Raw genomic sequence first — 14,144 nt, forward strand, 5'->3', positions numbered from 1 at the left:
CAAACCCATGATGAATTCTAGACAGATCTAGTACAGCCCCCTTCCAGAAGTTCTCTCTCAAAACTCCAGTCTACACTTACTCCTCTCCCTTTTGCTGCCAGGGCCACAGAGTTTAAGATTTAGTTGTTCTCTGCTTCATATGTGTTCCTTTTGTGTCCTCAAATGAAGGGTAAGTTCCTAATGGGCTGAGAACACAGAGAATGGCAGTAAAGAGCATGGTGGGGGGAATCCCAGCTCCACATTTGCCAGCCTAGAACTCTGGGCAAGTTACTAAATTGACCTGGTACTAGTTGCCTTGTATGTCAAACGGAGAGATGATCACACTTGTACTTTACCAACCTACCCCGTAGGTGGTGTTGACAGAATTGAATATGCTAATGCTAATAATGGAATTAGAACACGCCTGGCCAATAGCAAGCCTTTAGTAATGAACTTAGAGCATGCCTGGCCAATCACAATCTTCCTTGTGTTGTGCTTCTACCGTATCTCCTCTGTTGCCTAGAATAATGGTGGGCGCACGAGAGGCATTCCACTAATATTTTACCACTGATTCCATACACTTTAATTAACAATCAGTTTTAGTTAGAAGTTACCATTCTTCTGGCACGCATATTGCTTTGATTCCTGCTGAGCGTGCCAGACCTCATCTGCCTAGCTCAGGTTGAGGTAAGCTTTGAGCAAGTATACATTAACTCGTTCCATGAGTATTTAATTTTATATGCTACAAGCCCAGATGACAGCAATGAACAGGACAGCAAAATCTTTGCCCTCATAAAGGCTTCGTTCTAGCCCACGGGGCTAAGTAAAATAGGCAGCCTAACATGACTCTGTTCTGGAAGATGCAAAATTATGTAAATTGTCTGTCAACACCTCCCAAACTCACCCGGCTATTTGTTCATCTATTTTAGCCGTGAAACTTTACCTAAATGCTCTGAATTTCCTCTTCCTTGAATATCTCTTTAATGAGATCCCCTCTCCTGCTCACCTCCTTGATCCTGCTTCTCAAATAGAGTTGCTAATGATGTGTGCATGTGCCAGACTTGCACAAATGTTGAGCAGCAAAACTGCTCTGTGTCTGTTAATTTCATCCTCTGCTCGGGCGGGGATCCTTGAGTTAGAGCAGATGCTGCTTGCCAGGGGCTTTCGCGCCCGTCGATCAGCGTTGTTGATGAAGGAGGAAAGGAAAGTTTCCTCCATGACTGCCGTTTGAATATAATTTATTGTACTCTGAAAGAAAAGTGGAGAGAAGAAAAGGTACTGATAGGCACTAGCACAAATCAACGGTGACGGATGACACTCAGATCTCGGTTTCAGAGGAACATGCTTGAAAGTCAAAAAATCGTTGCAGGGGGCTTCCCTGGTGGCGCAGTGGTTGAGAGTCCGCCTGCCGATGCAGGGGACGCGGGTTCGTGCCCCGGTCCGGGAAGATCCCACGTGCCGCGGAGCGGCTGGGCCCGTGAGCCATGGCCGCTGGGCCTGCGCGTTCGGAGCCTGTGCTCCGCAACGGGAGAGGCCACAACAGTGAGAGGCCCGCGTACCGCAAAAAAAAAAAACCCATAACGGAAAAGAATATGAAAAAGATTATGTATATGTATAACTGAATCACTTTGCTGTCCAGCATAAATTAACACAACATTGTAAATCAACTATACTTGAATAAAACAAATTTTTTAAATAATTTAAAAAATAATTGTGGAATGCCTCCCCTGCCATGACCAACACGGAGGCTTTGTACCGAGTCCTCTTCTTAGTGTTCGAATGACCCAGTCCGAGGCTGAAGAAGCCACCCTGGGTGCTCATTGCCATTGACCGCGATGGTGTGCGCTCTGGTGGTGGTGTCTTACTTCCTCAACGCCGGAGGAACAATTTATGACGTTACTGTCGAACCTCAAGTGTTGGCTCTGTGACTGATGAGCACGGGCAGCAGAGGCCCACAGCCTTCTTGGCCTAGGGAGTAAATGGACGATATAGTATGAAGGACTCACATCCAGCTTTCTGTCTACAGTGGGAGGTTTGGGTTTCATAATCCTCGACTGATCCAAGGCACCAAACACTCCAAAACTAAATAGACTTCTTTTTTTTTAATACTTTTTTTAAAATATAAATTTATTTACTTATTTATGATTTTTGGCTGCGTTGAGTCTTCGTTGCTGCACGCGGGCTGTCTCTAATTGCGGCGAGCGGGGGCTACTCGTCTTTGCGGTGCGTGGGCTTCACATTGCAGTGGCTTCTCCTGTTGCGGAGCACGGGCTCTAGGCACGCAGGCTTCAGTAGTTGTGGCACACGGGCTTCAGTAGCTGTGGCTCGTGGGCTTTAGAGCGCATGCTCAGTAGTTGTGGCACACTGGCTCAGTTGCTCTGCAGCATGTGGGATCTTCCCAGCCCAGGGCTCGAACCCGTGTCCCCTGCATTGGCAGGTGGGTTCTTAACCACTGCACCACCAGGGAAGCCCCAGACTCCTTCTTGTATTCACTGGATTCATCTGTGTTCTGTTGAGTTTTCTCATGGCCAAGTATTCATGAGAATGAAACTGCCAGGCAATCTGATGGGTGAGAGTGCCTTTTGAGAATAAATCAATGGATACTGGATTTGCTCCTGTTAATGAAGTTTTAAAGGCTATACCAACCCTCTGATTTGAAATATGGAAAAGGATGAATGAAAAGCAACAGAAAAGAAGCATCTAGTGAAAACACAGGAAGCATATTAAAAGCTTGGACTAGAATGTCTTCTTGGTATCAAGGAGACAGGCTTACAACAGAATCTTTTCTGCTGGTCTATACTGACGTGCCGGTGATGTTACCTGGCATTTTCTTCTTCATGTTTCGTTTCTTAAAGAAAATATACTCCATTTCTACAGCTATCATATTGAATAAAGTAATTATTTTTTACAAACCCCTTAACATTTTTGGGGAGATGACATTTCTGACTTTCAGAAATTAATGTAAAATCAGGAAGGAAGATCCCATCAGGTGAGAGCCCTGGACAGCTGATTAGCTTTCCCTGTGGTGCTTTGCCTTTAAACAAAGTGTGCGATGGTACATTATTCCAGATACGTATGTAAGACTGTTTCCTGTACAGTAAGATGTGCGAAACAAGCAGAAATAATTTTTCTAATTAAAAATAAAAATGATAGTAATCGTATGTGCCGTTTTTACCACGGAACATGTACAATGAATGTTTAAAAGATGGAGGAAGACAGATTTAGTTCATCCTCCCTTTTCCTCAAATAGATTAAATCGACCTCCTTATCAGAGCATATTAATAAGAAATCAGGAACTCAATGCCATACAGAGGACAGGACTGGCTGTTTGCTGAGGGGTTACTGCTGTCTGGGAACTCACTTGACCTGTGAGATACCTGAGCCCATCAGTGACGTAACTCCATAGGAGGAATCTGTCATACACACACTGTACTGAGAAATACTGCATCTGAATGAAGGTACATCTATACCCTAAATCATTTAAAATTAGAATGAAAATAAACAACAACAGCAGCCGCAGCACCTCCCCTACAAAAGGATGAATTGCTAAAATTTCAGGTGGTTGAGTTAGCTGTGAATTGGGCACTTCTATTCTCAGGGTCCTTGCCTGGTTCTGAGGTTAATTAGATGGTACCTGCAGTTACAGAGACCATTTCTCCTTTAACAATACCACTCCAACTTTCATTTATCTTTTTCAGTTTCCCGCTCACTTGAAAATCTGTTGAGAAGAGATTATAGGCTTGATGGATTCGTTAAAAAAGGGAAAAAATAAGATAACAGCAGTCCTCCTTCACATTCAGCCCATTGAAGAAAGAAGCATGAAAGCCCTAAGGTAGATTGTCTGAGCTCAAGCATTCAACGGGGATTCAAAGTACTTCTCAGTCAATCTATAGTCTCTACCAATCCTTGGCCTTTCGTGGAAGATGGGTAATGGCAACGGAAGCCAAGCGTGTGTCCTCTCTATAGCCTCCCACCCCAATATTAACTTACTGTGACAACAGAAACTCAAGGAGAAACATTATCCAATAGAATTTGCCAAGTGTCAAAATGTGATAGAACTTTGTATCACTTACGTATTACCAAAATAATTCTGTACAATAAATCACCCTACAGCTTAGTGGCTTAAAAGAGCAACCATGTATGAGTTCTCAGCTGAGCAGATCTGCTCACCTGCGCCTGCTCAGCTCAACTTGACCGGGCCCACCCATGCATCTGTGGTCAGCTGGTGGTTGGCTGGGGGCTGAGCCTCTGCTGGGTTGACTTGGCCCTAATCCACATGGTCTCTCATCCTCCGGCAGGCTGGTGCAGGCTATTGTGGATGTGCACACAATCTCTGAGGACAAGCTCTGAGCCCTAAGCTCGGAATTGACACACCATTGCATCTGCTGCATCCCGCTGGCCAAAGTATAACAGGAGCACAGCCCAGATTCCAGGGATGGTGAACAGACTGTATTTCTTAACGGGAATAGTTGCAAAGTCACATTGCAAAGGGTGAGGATACAAGGAGGGGTAAAACATTGGGGTCACATTTGCAATCAACCTACCACAAGCTGGAAACATGGTGGTGTGTGAAATAAGCGACAGCAATTGCGAAAAACGTTTCGTTGTTGAAATGGTTTTGAGACAGTGTAAATCATAGGATTTTCATCAAAATAGGAGCTAAAAATGCTCAAAATTTTAATCAAGGACCATCTGAGAAGACGTCTACCACAACCACATCAGATCTTGCTCCTGACCCCCCATCCAGAGGGTTTTCCTCCCCACAAGGTCTCCTGATCTCAGTATTTTTCTAACACAATCAAGTTTTGACATAACTTGGGCAATTATTCTGTACCTGAGAAACACTCTTTTAGATACAACTCCACAAATTCATATTCAAAATTGTATACATACAATTTACCTTGCAATTTATATTGCAACCATGGATGGCTGTATATGTGAAAGAACAAAGATGGACCGAGAATACGAAATGGTTACATTCAGATGATGAGATGGTTGTGTTTTTCTCATTTTTCAAAATGGTCTTTAAAGCTGGGGTTACACTAACAATAAAAAAGGAGGAGACGTAAATAAGTTGAAAGCAAAGATTAACGAGCATTTATCTTTAATAGTCTACACATTGTACAACAGCAAAAACTCTGTATTGTCTTTTCATCTTATAATCCTTGAGGCTGACAATGAAATATTCAAATGCCAGGAAACACAAAAGCAGTTCAGAATTACACTTGAGGAAAAGTTATGTGACTCCACTATCATTACTTAATTCATGCAAAGTGCCTTAAATAAGTCGTTTTATCTTCATCTTGTGATTTTTTTATTTAGTAGAGCTCTATGAAGGTGTCTAATGATGACAAACCAGCAGGACCCATGTGCTGAAGCATATCTAACAATGCAATTACAGTAATTTGAAAAGAAATAACAAAAGAATAATCATGGTTATATATTCTCTGGGTGGTTTTGAATACAAATGCGAAAATGTGGGTAAATGTCACAATTAATGTATCTGAAGCCAAAAAAAGAAAAACGTGTCTCAGTAGGAAACAGTTTAGCTTAGAGCATCAAATAATCAAGTTAACCTAATGTAACAGCAAAGGAAACATGTTTCATATTTTGTTTTCCAGAGTTTAGCATAAAGCTTTTAATCAGAAGCTTAACAAAAGAATGCAGCACTGTCTGAATCAGAAAAGTAGTTTTTGCTCTTAAAACTCTTTTGTAGCTTGTGAGAGGTGAATTGATGATTCCATCCTATTCTTAGATCCCGCCCCTGCCTCGTACTTCCCTATGAAGACCAGAAATAACCACAGCAAGAACATTTTATATCCATGCCTTGCTGATTCTTTTTCAAAGTATTTTTGCTTACATTTTCTCATTTAACAGTCTTCCAACCCAGTGGATTAAATAGCACAGACATCAACATCCCCCATTTTACTAACGAAGAACCCAAGACACAAGTAACTCCTTCAAGGACATGTAGTAGGTAAATGGCAGGACTGGTTAGGATCACCTTTATGAGCAGCAGGAAAGGAGGGCACTGGGAGATGACACCTACTACTAAGAAAAGATATATAATATTACACACTTGTTAGAAATCAAAATTACAAAAGCAAAAAGAAGATCATTTAAAATGCCCATAATTCCCACTTAATGGAGAGAAAACACGTGTAGCACCTTGGAGTAACTCCTTCAGGATACAACAAGGTTTGCTTCCTATTTCACCGAGCAAGTTGAAGCAATAAGAAGAGAACCTCTACATTCTCCCCCGCCATCTCCCAGCCCCACACGTGTGCCCACATGCTTTGCCTTCCCCGGTACAGAGGATGAACTGTCTGGTCCTAACGCCACTGTCTCCATTCTCCACTCCATCCAACTTCCTTTCACCAGCTCAAAGGTTCACTCTGAAATTCACTTCTTATCAATTGTTCCCCCCATTCCATCAGTAAGCAAACATACTGTAATCTCTCCCATCTGAAATGAAGAAACGAATAATGAACAAACCTGTGTTGCCCCGACATCCCTCTTTCACTTCAGCTCCATTTCTCTGCTCCCCTTTAGAGCACGCCGTCTTTAGAGTTATTTAACACTTGCTATTGCTCTAACTAGATGGAATTTGAATTTTTTGAGGTGTTATTAATTTATGATCATGGACACAAATAAAGTATAGTTATTGTTTTAGGTGAAATTAGAGTGAAAAGTAGCATAGATAATATTCTCAGGTCATATGTTGAACTATCAGGATCCACATTTATTAATGACTTTGACCTAAATGTAATTGTCAGTTAACTCTGTTGGAGAGAATTGATGTTTGTATATTATTCAGTTTACTTCATCTAAAATAAACAAAATGTCTTTCTGGCAAAAAATAAAGTGTTATTTCGACCCTAGCTCCCGCTATCTCTTGAACACATTTTATATAAATTCTCTTCTATAACATTATTTTTAATGAATACCTAAGATTCCATTGTATAGATGGATATGATTGTTTATGCAGCACGGTCAAATATTTAGATGGCTTCCATTTTTTTTTTCAGCCTTATGACTACTAGGTTAGGTTTATTTAAAGGTCTGAATCTGATTTCCAGTATGTAGCCACCAACCACATGCAGCTACTGGGCACTTAAAATGTGGTTAGTCAGAACTGAGATATATTGTAAGTATAAGATACCAGATTTCTGAGGCTTGGTATGTAAACTACCTTATTAACAATTTATTATATGTTGAAGTGATCATATTTTAGATATATTAGGTTAAATAACATTGTCAAAATTAATTTCACCTGGTTCTTTTTACTTTTTCGACGTGGCTACTAGCAAATTTAAAATGACATATGTTGCTCACATTTGCATCTCTCATTATATTCCTACTGGACAGTGCTAGCCTAGACTCTCGAGGGTGGACACTGAAATTTCATTAATTATTCATTCCTTTGTGCTAACCAGCCATTCTTTCAGAAATCAATACAATCCAAGGCCCCTAGCCTTTCATCTTACAGTCTTTTTTTTTTTTAATTGGAGTACAATTGTTTTACAATGTTGTGTTAGTCTCTGCTGTACAACGAAGCGAATCAGCTATGTGTATACATATATCTCCTCCCTCTCGGACCTCCCTCCACCCCCCATCCCACCCGTCTAGGTCATCACAGAGCACCAAGCTGAGCTCCCTGTGCTATACAGCAGGTTCCCACTAGCTAGCTATTTTACACGTGGTAGTGTATATATGTCAGTCCTAATCTCCCAATTCATCCCACTCTCATCTTACAGTCTTAATTTGTTTGATTTGATGCTTCTTCCAACTGACTTAGGGAAATAAGAATTTTTATGTTGTTATATACAAAAAGTAGCTTTTGCGTTTTACATGCCTATTCTAATACTGTTTGTGTCCTGTTGGCGTCTCCAGTCTACGGTCTTGTGGTCCTTTCTCAAAGAGGCAGATCCTGCTGTAAAATCATGCAAGAAGAGGTAGGTGCTCTACTGATCATCCCACTTGGAATGTGGGCCCTAGGCAGGCGGGTGGGGAGACTCATTTCTCATTCATGAAAATGCTCTCCTATCAGAGGTTTAAACATGCCCCCTGGCCATGACCAAGGTTAAAGAAACAGGCATCTCTTTATTTTTTATATTTTTATTTTAATTTATTTTTGGCTGCGTTGGGTCTTCGTTGCTGTGAACGGGCTTTCTCTAGTTGCGATGAGCGGGGGCTACTCTTCGTTGCGGTGTGCGGGCTTCTCATTGCGGTGGCTTCTCTTGTTGCGGAGCACGGGCTCTAAGGCACGCGGGCTTCAGTAGTTGTGGCTCGTGGACTCTAGAGCACAGGCTCAGTAGTTGTGGAGCATGGGTTTAGTTGCTCTGCTGCATGTGGGATCTTCCTGGACCAGGGCTCGAACCCGCGTCCCCTTCATTGGCAGGCAGATTCTTAACCACTGCGCCACCAGGGAAGCCCCAAGTGTCTCTTTAAAGGAGTCAGAGCTGAATACGAATAAGCTGAGATTTACAGGCTGACCTATGTGGTTCATATTATGTATTTACCCACTTTCAGCTTCCATTTCCTTTTCTCCTTATTTGTACTAAAACAAAGTTATAAAAATAAAATTAAATGATGGATATAGATATACTGATACATATTTGATATATATTGATATATATTCAGATACATATATGAAATAAATATATATAGCTATATAGCTGACATACATGAAATGGTTTATATTTATCTATAAATATGTACATATCAATAGATAGAGATATATAAATTGATATCTATTAGGTACAGATATCAATAAGCAGACATCAGTTTATATATCTCATAGGTACAGTTCTCAGCCCACAGCAGATTCTCCACAAATGCTAGCCCATCACACGCACACATGCATGCACTCCTAATCACTGGCCTTTTTTTCACACTTAAGAAAGTAAGAACCAGCTGATTTAAATTATAATCCTCTGCCAGTGCTCACGCCTGAAGAACTGGTACTTGCAGACCCGGGGAAGCCTTCTCAGCCGGCTGGGAGACAGAAACAGTAGTGTGAGGCTTTCCCAGGCACTTGGCTTGCGTCAGGCAGATGCCCACAAACCTTGCATTCATAGAGTGCCCAAGGTCAGGCTGCGGCAGCAGAGCAAACTGGAGATAACTGGGTCTTTCATGTACTTAGACACTGAATAGAATTTCTGGGGTTCTTTTCCCCTCTCTGGGAAGGCTGCTTTTTGCAGCAATAAATAAAATTTGTAAATGTGGACATGAATTTAGAAAATATGTGGATAGTACCCAGGTTTCATCAATGGATACCAAAATTGGCCTCACTGGCTCTATGGTTTAGAAATGATGTTACTCGTGAGGCATCCAGCAGCTAGGACGCCCGATTTTCTCAGAGTGACTGTCACCTCCATTTCAAATATCTATCCCAGATCATAGTAGTGGCTACCAGAGTATCCTCTGGTGGGGCACGGGGTGGAGAGCCAACTGGGTAAAGGGAATCACTATATGGTGACGGATGGAAACTAAATTTTCGGTGGTGAGCACACTGTAGGGCATACAGAAGTAGAAATATCATGCTGTACACATGAAACTCATATAATGTTATAAACCAATGTCACCTCAATAAAAAATAAATCTAAACACACACACACACACACACACACACTACTCGGTCCTGTCAGACCCCCTATTTCAAATATTCTGTGAGGCTGTGTGTCAATCAGGCTGTGTCCTGGTTTGGGTCTTTGAAAATACGGTCACCAGTTAGAAACAGAGGAGAAAGTAGGACATCCTTTTCTTCTCAGACTTAAAAGAAAATTATTTATTACAAAAACAACATCCTAGCAAGCAACGTGACCAGAAATTTTACTGAAAGAAAAATTCACCCCTGAACCAAACATACCAAGAAATCAAAATATTTTCTTTTTTGGATGTGCCCTTCGCCATCCCTAATTTGTGAAATATTTGTGATCCAGCATTAAACAAACAAAACAAAACAAAATACCAGGCAATGCCAAGACTATGTGAGTTCCCAGACCTGCACTCTCCCACCCTCTTGGCTGGCTCTTCTACCAGATATATAGATGCAAACCATGGGATGCTGTCTCTTCCTCCCCAGCCCACCTGCAGATGGTCCAAATGAACCCCCCCAACTCTCCATCAATCAATGTTTCAAAACATCACCTACTGCGTGTTCAGCGCTCTTCTAGACACAAAGGCGGGTGTAGGAAAGAAATAGAGAGCCTGGTCCTAACTCTCCAGGGGCATTGCCATGGCAACCGGAAGGGGGTGGTAGAGCGGTGGAAAAGGGCACAGTTTCAGTGAGAGGCCAGGGCCCAACTGGGGTGCTTGCCCCATTTCGTGTGTACAGGATGCAGCTGCCTTCTTTGTTCTTTGTGAATGAAGCCACCGATTGTAGTTTCTGGGGCAGTTTCCCAAAAGTGTGTCATGAGAAAGAGGCAAGATGTTAATGTGCTGAGCAGAAAAAAACAATTCCACGGCCAGATGAGTTGGGACACGAGAGTTAAAGAAAAACAAACAGGTCTCTTTCTGCGGAAGATCTCAGGGCATTTTCTCTCCTGAGGGGCAGCGTGAATCTCAACGAGGGCACTGAAGCTCGCTGCGTTTCCCAAGCTTGCGTGGACACAGAGGAGAACATCTTCAGGAAGCAGCATCTAAGGAATTCATTTTGGGAACTGCAGCTGCAGAACATTCACTCTCACGCCTGCCGAAGACCGTATACCAGATTCTCCCAGGTATTTCTAGGTCAGAGGAAGCCATTTTCTTGCCTTCCTTCCCATGCCTGGAAAATGGTGGAATTGAAGGGAAATAAGATGTTAGGCCAGAGAACACCCGTGCAGAGAGGCCCAGAAAGGACTGAGAAGGAAAAGGATGCAATAAGAGATGCCACTTATGGAGCACTTTCTCTGTGTCCTGCACTGTCGTCGCAAAGGAGTTACGGGGTCACAGCTACTGTTATAACCAAGACTGACGGTAGCCCCCAAACAGAAGGTTCCATGGCCACCTTCCTGAGGTGTCAGAGAAATCCCAGCCTTTCCCCCATTGCCTTCTCTTTCCGAATACCCTCTTCACAGTGTCGATGGGGGCCTGGGGAATGAGGTCACAGAAGGCTCTGTGGTTCACCCTTCTAGGATGACTTAGGCTGTTCTCTTCCCTCCAAGCTTCCTCCTGTATCTCCTGAGGTCACTCCATTCTTCTTCCCTCTAGTCCAATGGTTCCCAACCTTGGCTGCACGTTAGAATCAGCTGAAGTTGTTTAAAAAAAATTCCAGGGGCCAAGCCTCAACCCAGACAAATGAAGTCAGAATCTCTGGGCCGGGGTGGGGTGGGGGGTGGGGGGACAAGGCGGGGCTGGAGAGACTCAGGCATCAGTAATTTTCACTTTTTTTTTTTTTTTTTTTGCGGTGCACGGGCCTCTCACTGTTGCGGCCTCTCCCGTTGCGGAGCACAGGCTCCGGATGCGCAGGCTCAGCGGCCATGGCTCAAGGGCCAAGCCGCTCCGCAGCACGTGGGGTCCTCCCGAACCGGGGCACGAACCCGTGTCCCCTGCATCGGAAGGCAGACTCCCAACCACTGCGCCACCAGGGAAGCCCAGGCATCAGTAATTTTAACAGCTCTTCAGGTGTCCAATTTGCAACCAATGTAAAGAACCACTGACATAGTCCAAGGACAGAATTCTATCTTTTAGCAATCCTGTCTCTCAGGAAGCAGATTCCTTTTCATCTGGAACCCAGCAAATCCTTCATTTGGAGCCCCAAGTGTTCTCTCCAGGGTACCTAAATCCTAGTTTACTGGTGTCTCTCAATTATGACCAAAGAATTTTCTGGAACTATCATGTTCTCTGCTCTGGGGCTCCAGCTTCACTTTAGTTCCTCCGACATCCCTACAGTTCAATCACTACATTAGCGGGCATAGTTAGGCAGGCAGAGCGCCGTGCCTGCTTCTAAGAGCTTTGCCGCGCAATGATTCTTGCCAATTCCCGAGTTCTATTACTAACCCCAATTTCACCATCTTGGTACCATCAACCCACATTCCTGCTAGGAGTGACACCCCCAGACACTCATCTCCACCATTTCTCTTCTCAGAGTAGCCTAAGTGCAGAACATTAGCTCCTCTGTAAGAATTTAGTCTGTGATTAGAAGGCTGCAGTAGGCTGCCCCCTGGAATTTTGGGAAATGAATAGAAAATGTCACCCTACCTAAAATGGAAAGTAATGGAATCAATATAAAACAGATAAAGCAGCCTTTCTGATCTCATCTAAATAACCTACTTTAAAAGATAGATTTGTAAGGTCAGTACAAATGAGAGTCAACCCAAGTAAAAAAATCAGATGATTAAAGTGTAACTTTAAGTCTGGGATGGATTTAACACAAAAACAAAAAATTCTAAAACAGTATTCTTTAAGTGGAGAAGACAAGACAATCTGGGGTGTAGAAAAAAAAATTACTATTTCAATTTAGATTCAATTTAATTTAGAGGAATAAATAAATCTCCATTTTAATATACAAATTGGTAGTAGTACATGTATATACTTTATAAATAAATAAACATATATAGAGTTTGCACTCAAAAAGTTTTAATCATAGGGGTGCACAATAAAAAACGTTTGGATATTACTGTTTTAAATAATTACATTATAAAATCTCAATATACATAGAAAGCTAGCGTTCAGCTTGGAATGAGAAGAAGAAGGTGAAAACAACAAAAGTTGGTCAGTATTTATCCAGCACCGCTGAGAAACCATGCCCTGCCCGGAAGAATGCCTATCAGACACTTATCAAAGTTGTCCAGCTATCATGGCTTACATGTCAATTCCTTAGAGCCAGTCCCCTGTACCTGCAGCGGTACTCACAAGGCAACCTTCTGGTAGTAATCTGACTTCTCATGTAGATCATGTATAAACCAGCCAACTCCTGATTCCAGGTCTGTCTGGAGGCATTGTAAATTTGTAAAATAACTCCTGACTTACCAGGTGGTTTGCTGGTTTGGGCTAGTAAGTTGGGTAGTTGTAAGTCAAGTCTCCTGAGGCTGATCACCTCTGAGGGAACATGAGACCCTGGACATCTCTGAAGTTCTTTCCTGAGCACCATCTTGACGCACCACTTGACACGTATGGAACTTGATTTGTCTGAATTCCAGACACATCAGGTTTTCCTAGTCCACTTACGTTTTTAGGAAAGGAAAATAGGTCTCATCGTTAGGACCCTAGTAGTGGAACCACAGACACTGCAGGACACACAAAATGAAGTATCGGTGGAAACAATCCAAATGTCCATCATCTGAAAAATGGATAAATAAGATATGGCATATCAATACATGGGACTATGCACCACTATATATAAAATTAACAAGAAGGATTTACTGTAGAGCATAGGGAATGGTATTCAACATCTTGTAATAACCTATAATGGAAAAGAATCAGAAAAAATATATATGTATAACTGAATCACTTTGCTGTACACCTGCAACTAACACAATATTGTAAATCAACTATACTTCAATTAAAAAATACAATGCGTTATTTGGTCATCAAAAGAAATAAAGTTCTGACATATGTTACAACATGGATGAACCTTGAAGACGTCATAAGTGAAAGAAGCTAGTCACAAAAGACCACATATTATATGATTTCATAAGTATGAAATGTCCAGAACGGAAATCTATAGAGGCAGAAAGTGGATCAGTGGTTGCCATGGCTGAGAGAAGAAGATTCTGGTGAGGAAGGGGGATGAGAGCTAAGGAATACGGGGCTTTGTGCTGGGGTGATGAAAATGTTCTAAAATTAACTGTGGTGATGTCTGCACGTATCTGTAAACATACTAACAACCATCGAGTTGTACACTTTTTTTTTTAACATCTTTATTGGCGTATAATTGCTTTCACTTTGGTATAAAGCAGAAACTAACACACCATTGAGTTGTATACTTTAAATGGATGAAGGTATATGGTATATAAACTGCATCTCAGCTCTTTAAAAAAAAAATGAAGCATAAGATGAAGAGGTGATCAACAGTTCCTATGGGTCTCCTCACTGGGACTTTTTATTTCCCCCTGGTCACTGTTTTGCTTCCTGGAATTACTCTCTATGTACAAAGAAGAAAATCTGAAGGCTCATGAGATTAAGAGTCCCCATAAAGGTCTGTGGGGCTGACAGCCCACACCTCAGTTCATGGTAGA

The 14,144-nt window shown here is 42.1% G+C and overlaps 1 pseudogene; it reads left to right on the top strand.

The window, feature by feature from the left end:
* The first annotated feature begins 1,711 nt into the window (after positions 1–1,711).
* On the top strand, positions 1,712–2,565 carry LOC113619227 (oligosaccharyltransferase complex subunit OSTC pseudogene; annotated as a pseudogene).
* The last annotated feature ends 11,579 nt before the right edge of the window (positions 2,566–14,144 follow it).

This window comes from Aethalodelphis obliquidens, unplaced genomic scaffold (assembly GCF_003676395.1).
Source record: "Aethalodelphis obliquidens isolate GAN/ISIS:26980383/991018 unplaced genomic scaffold, ASM367639v1 scaffold6, whole genome shotgun sequence".
Classification (NCBI taxonomy): Eukaryota; Metazoa; Chordata; class Mammalia; order Artiodactyla; family Delphinidae; genus Aethalodelphis; species Aethalodelphis obliquidens.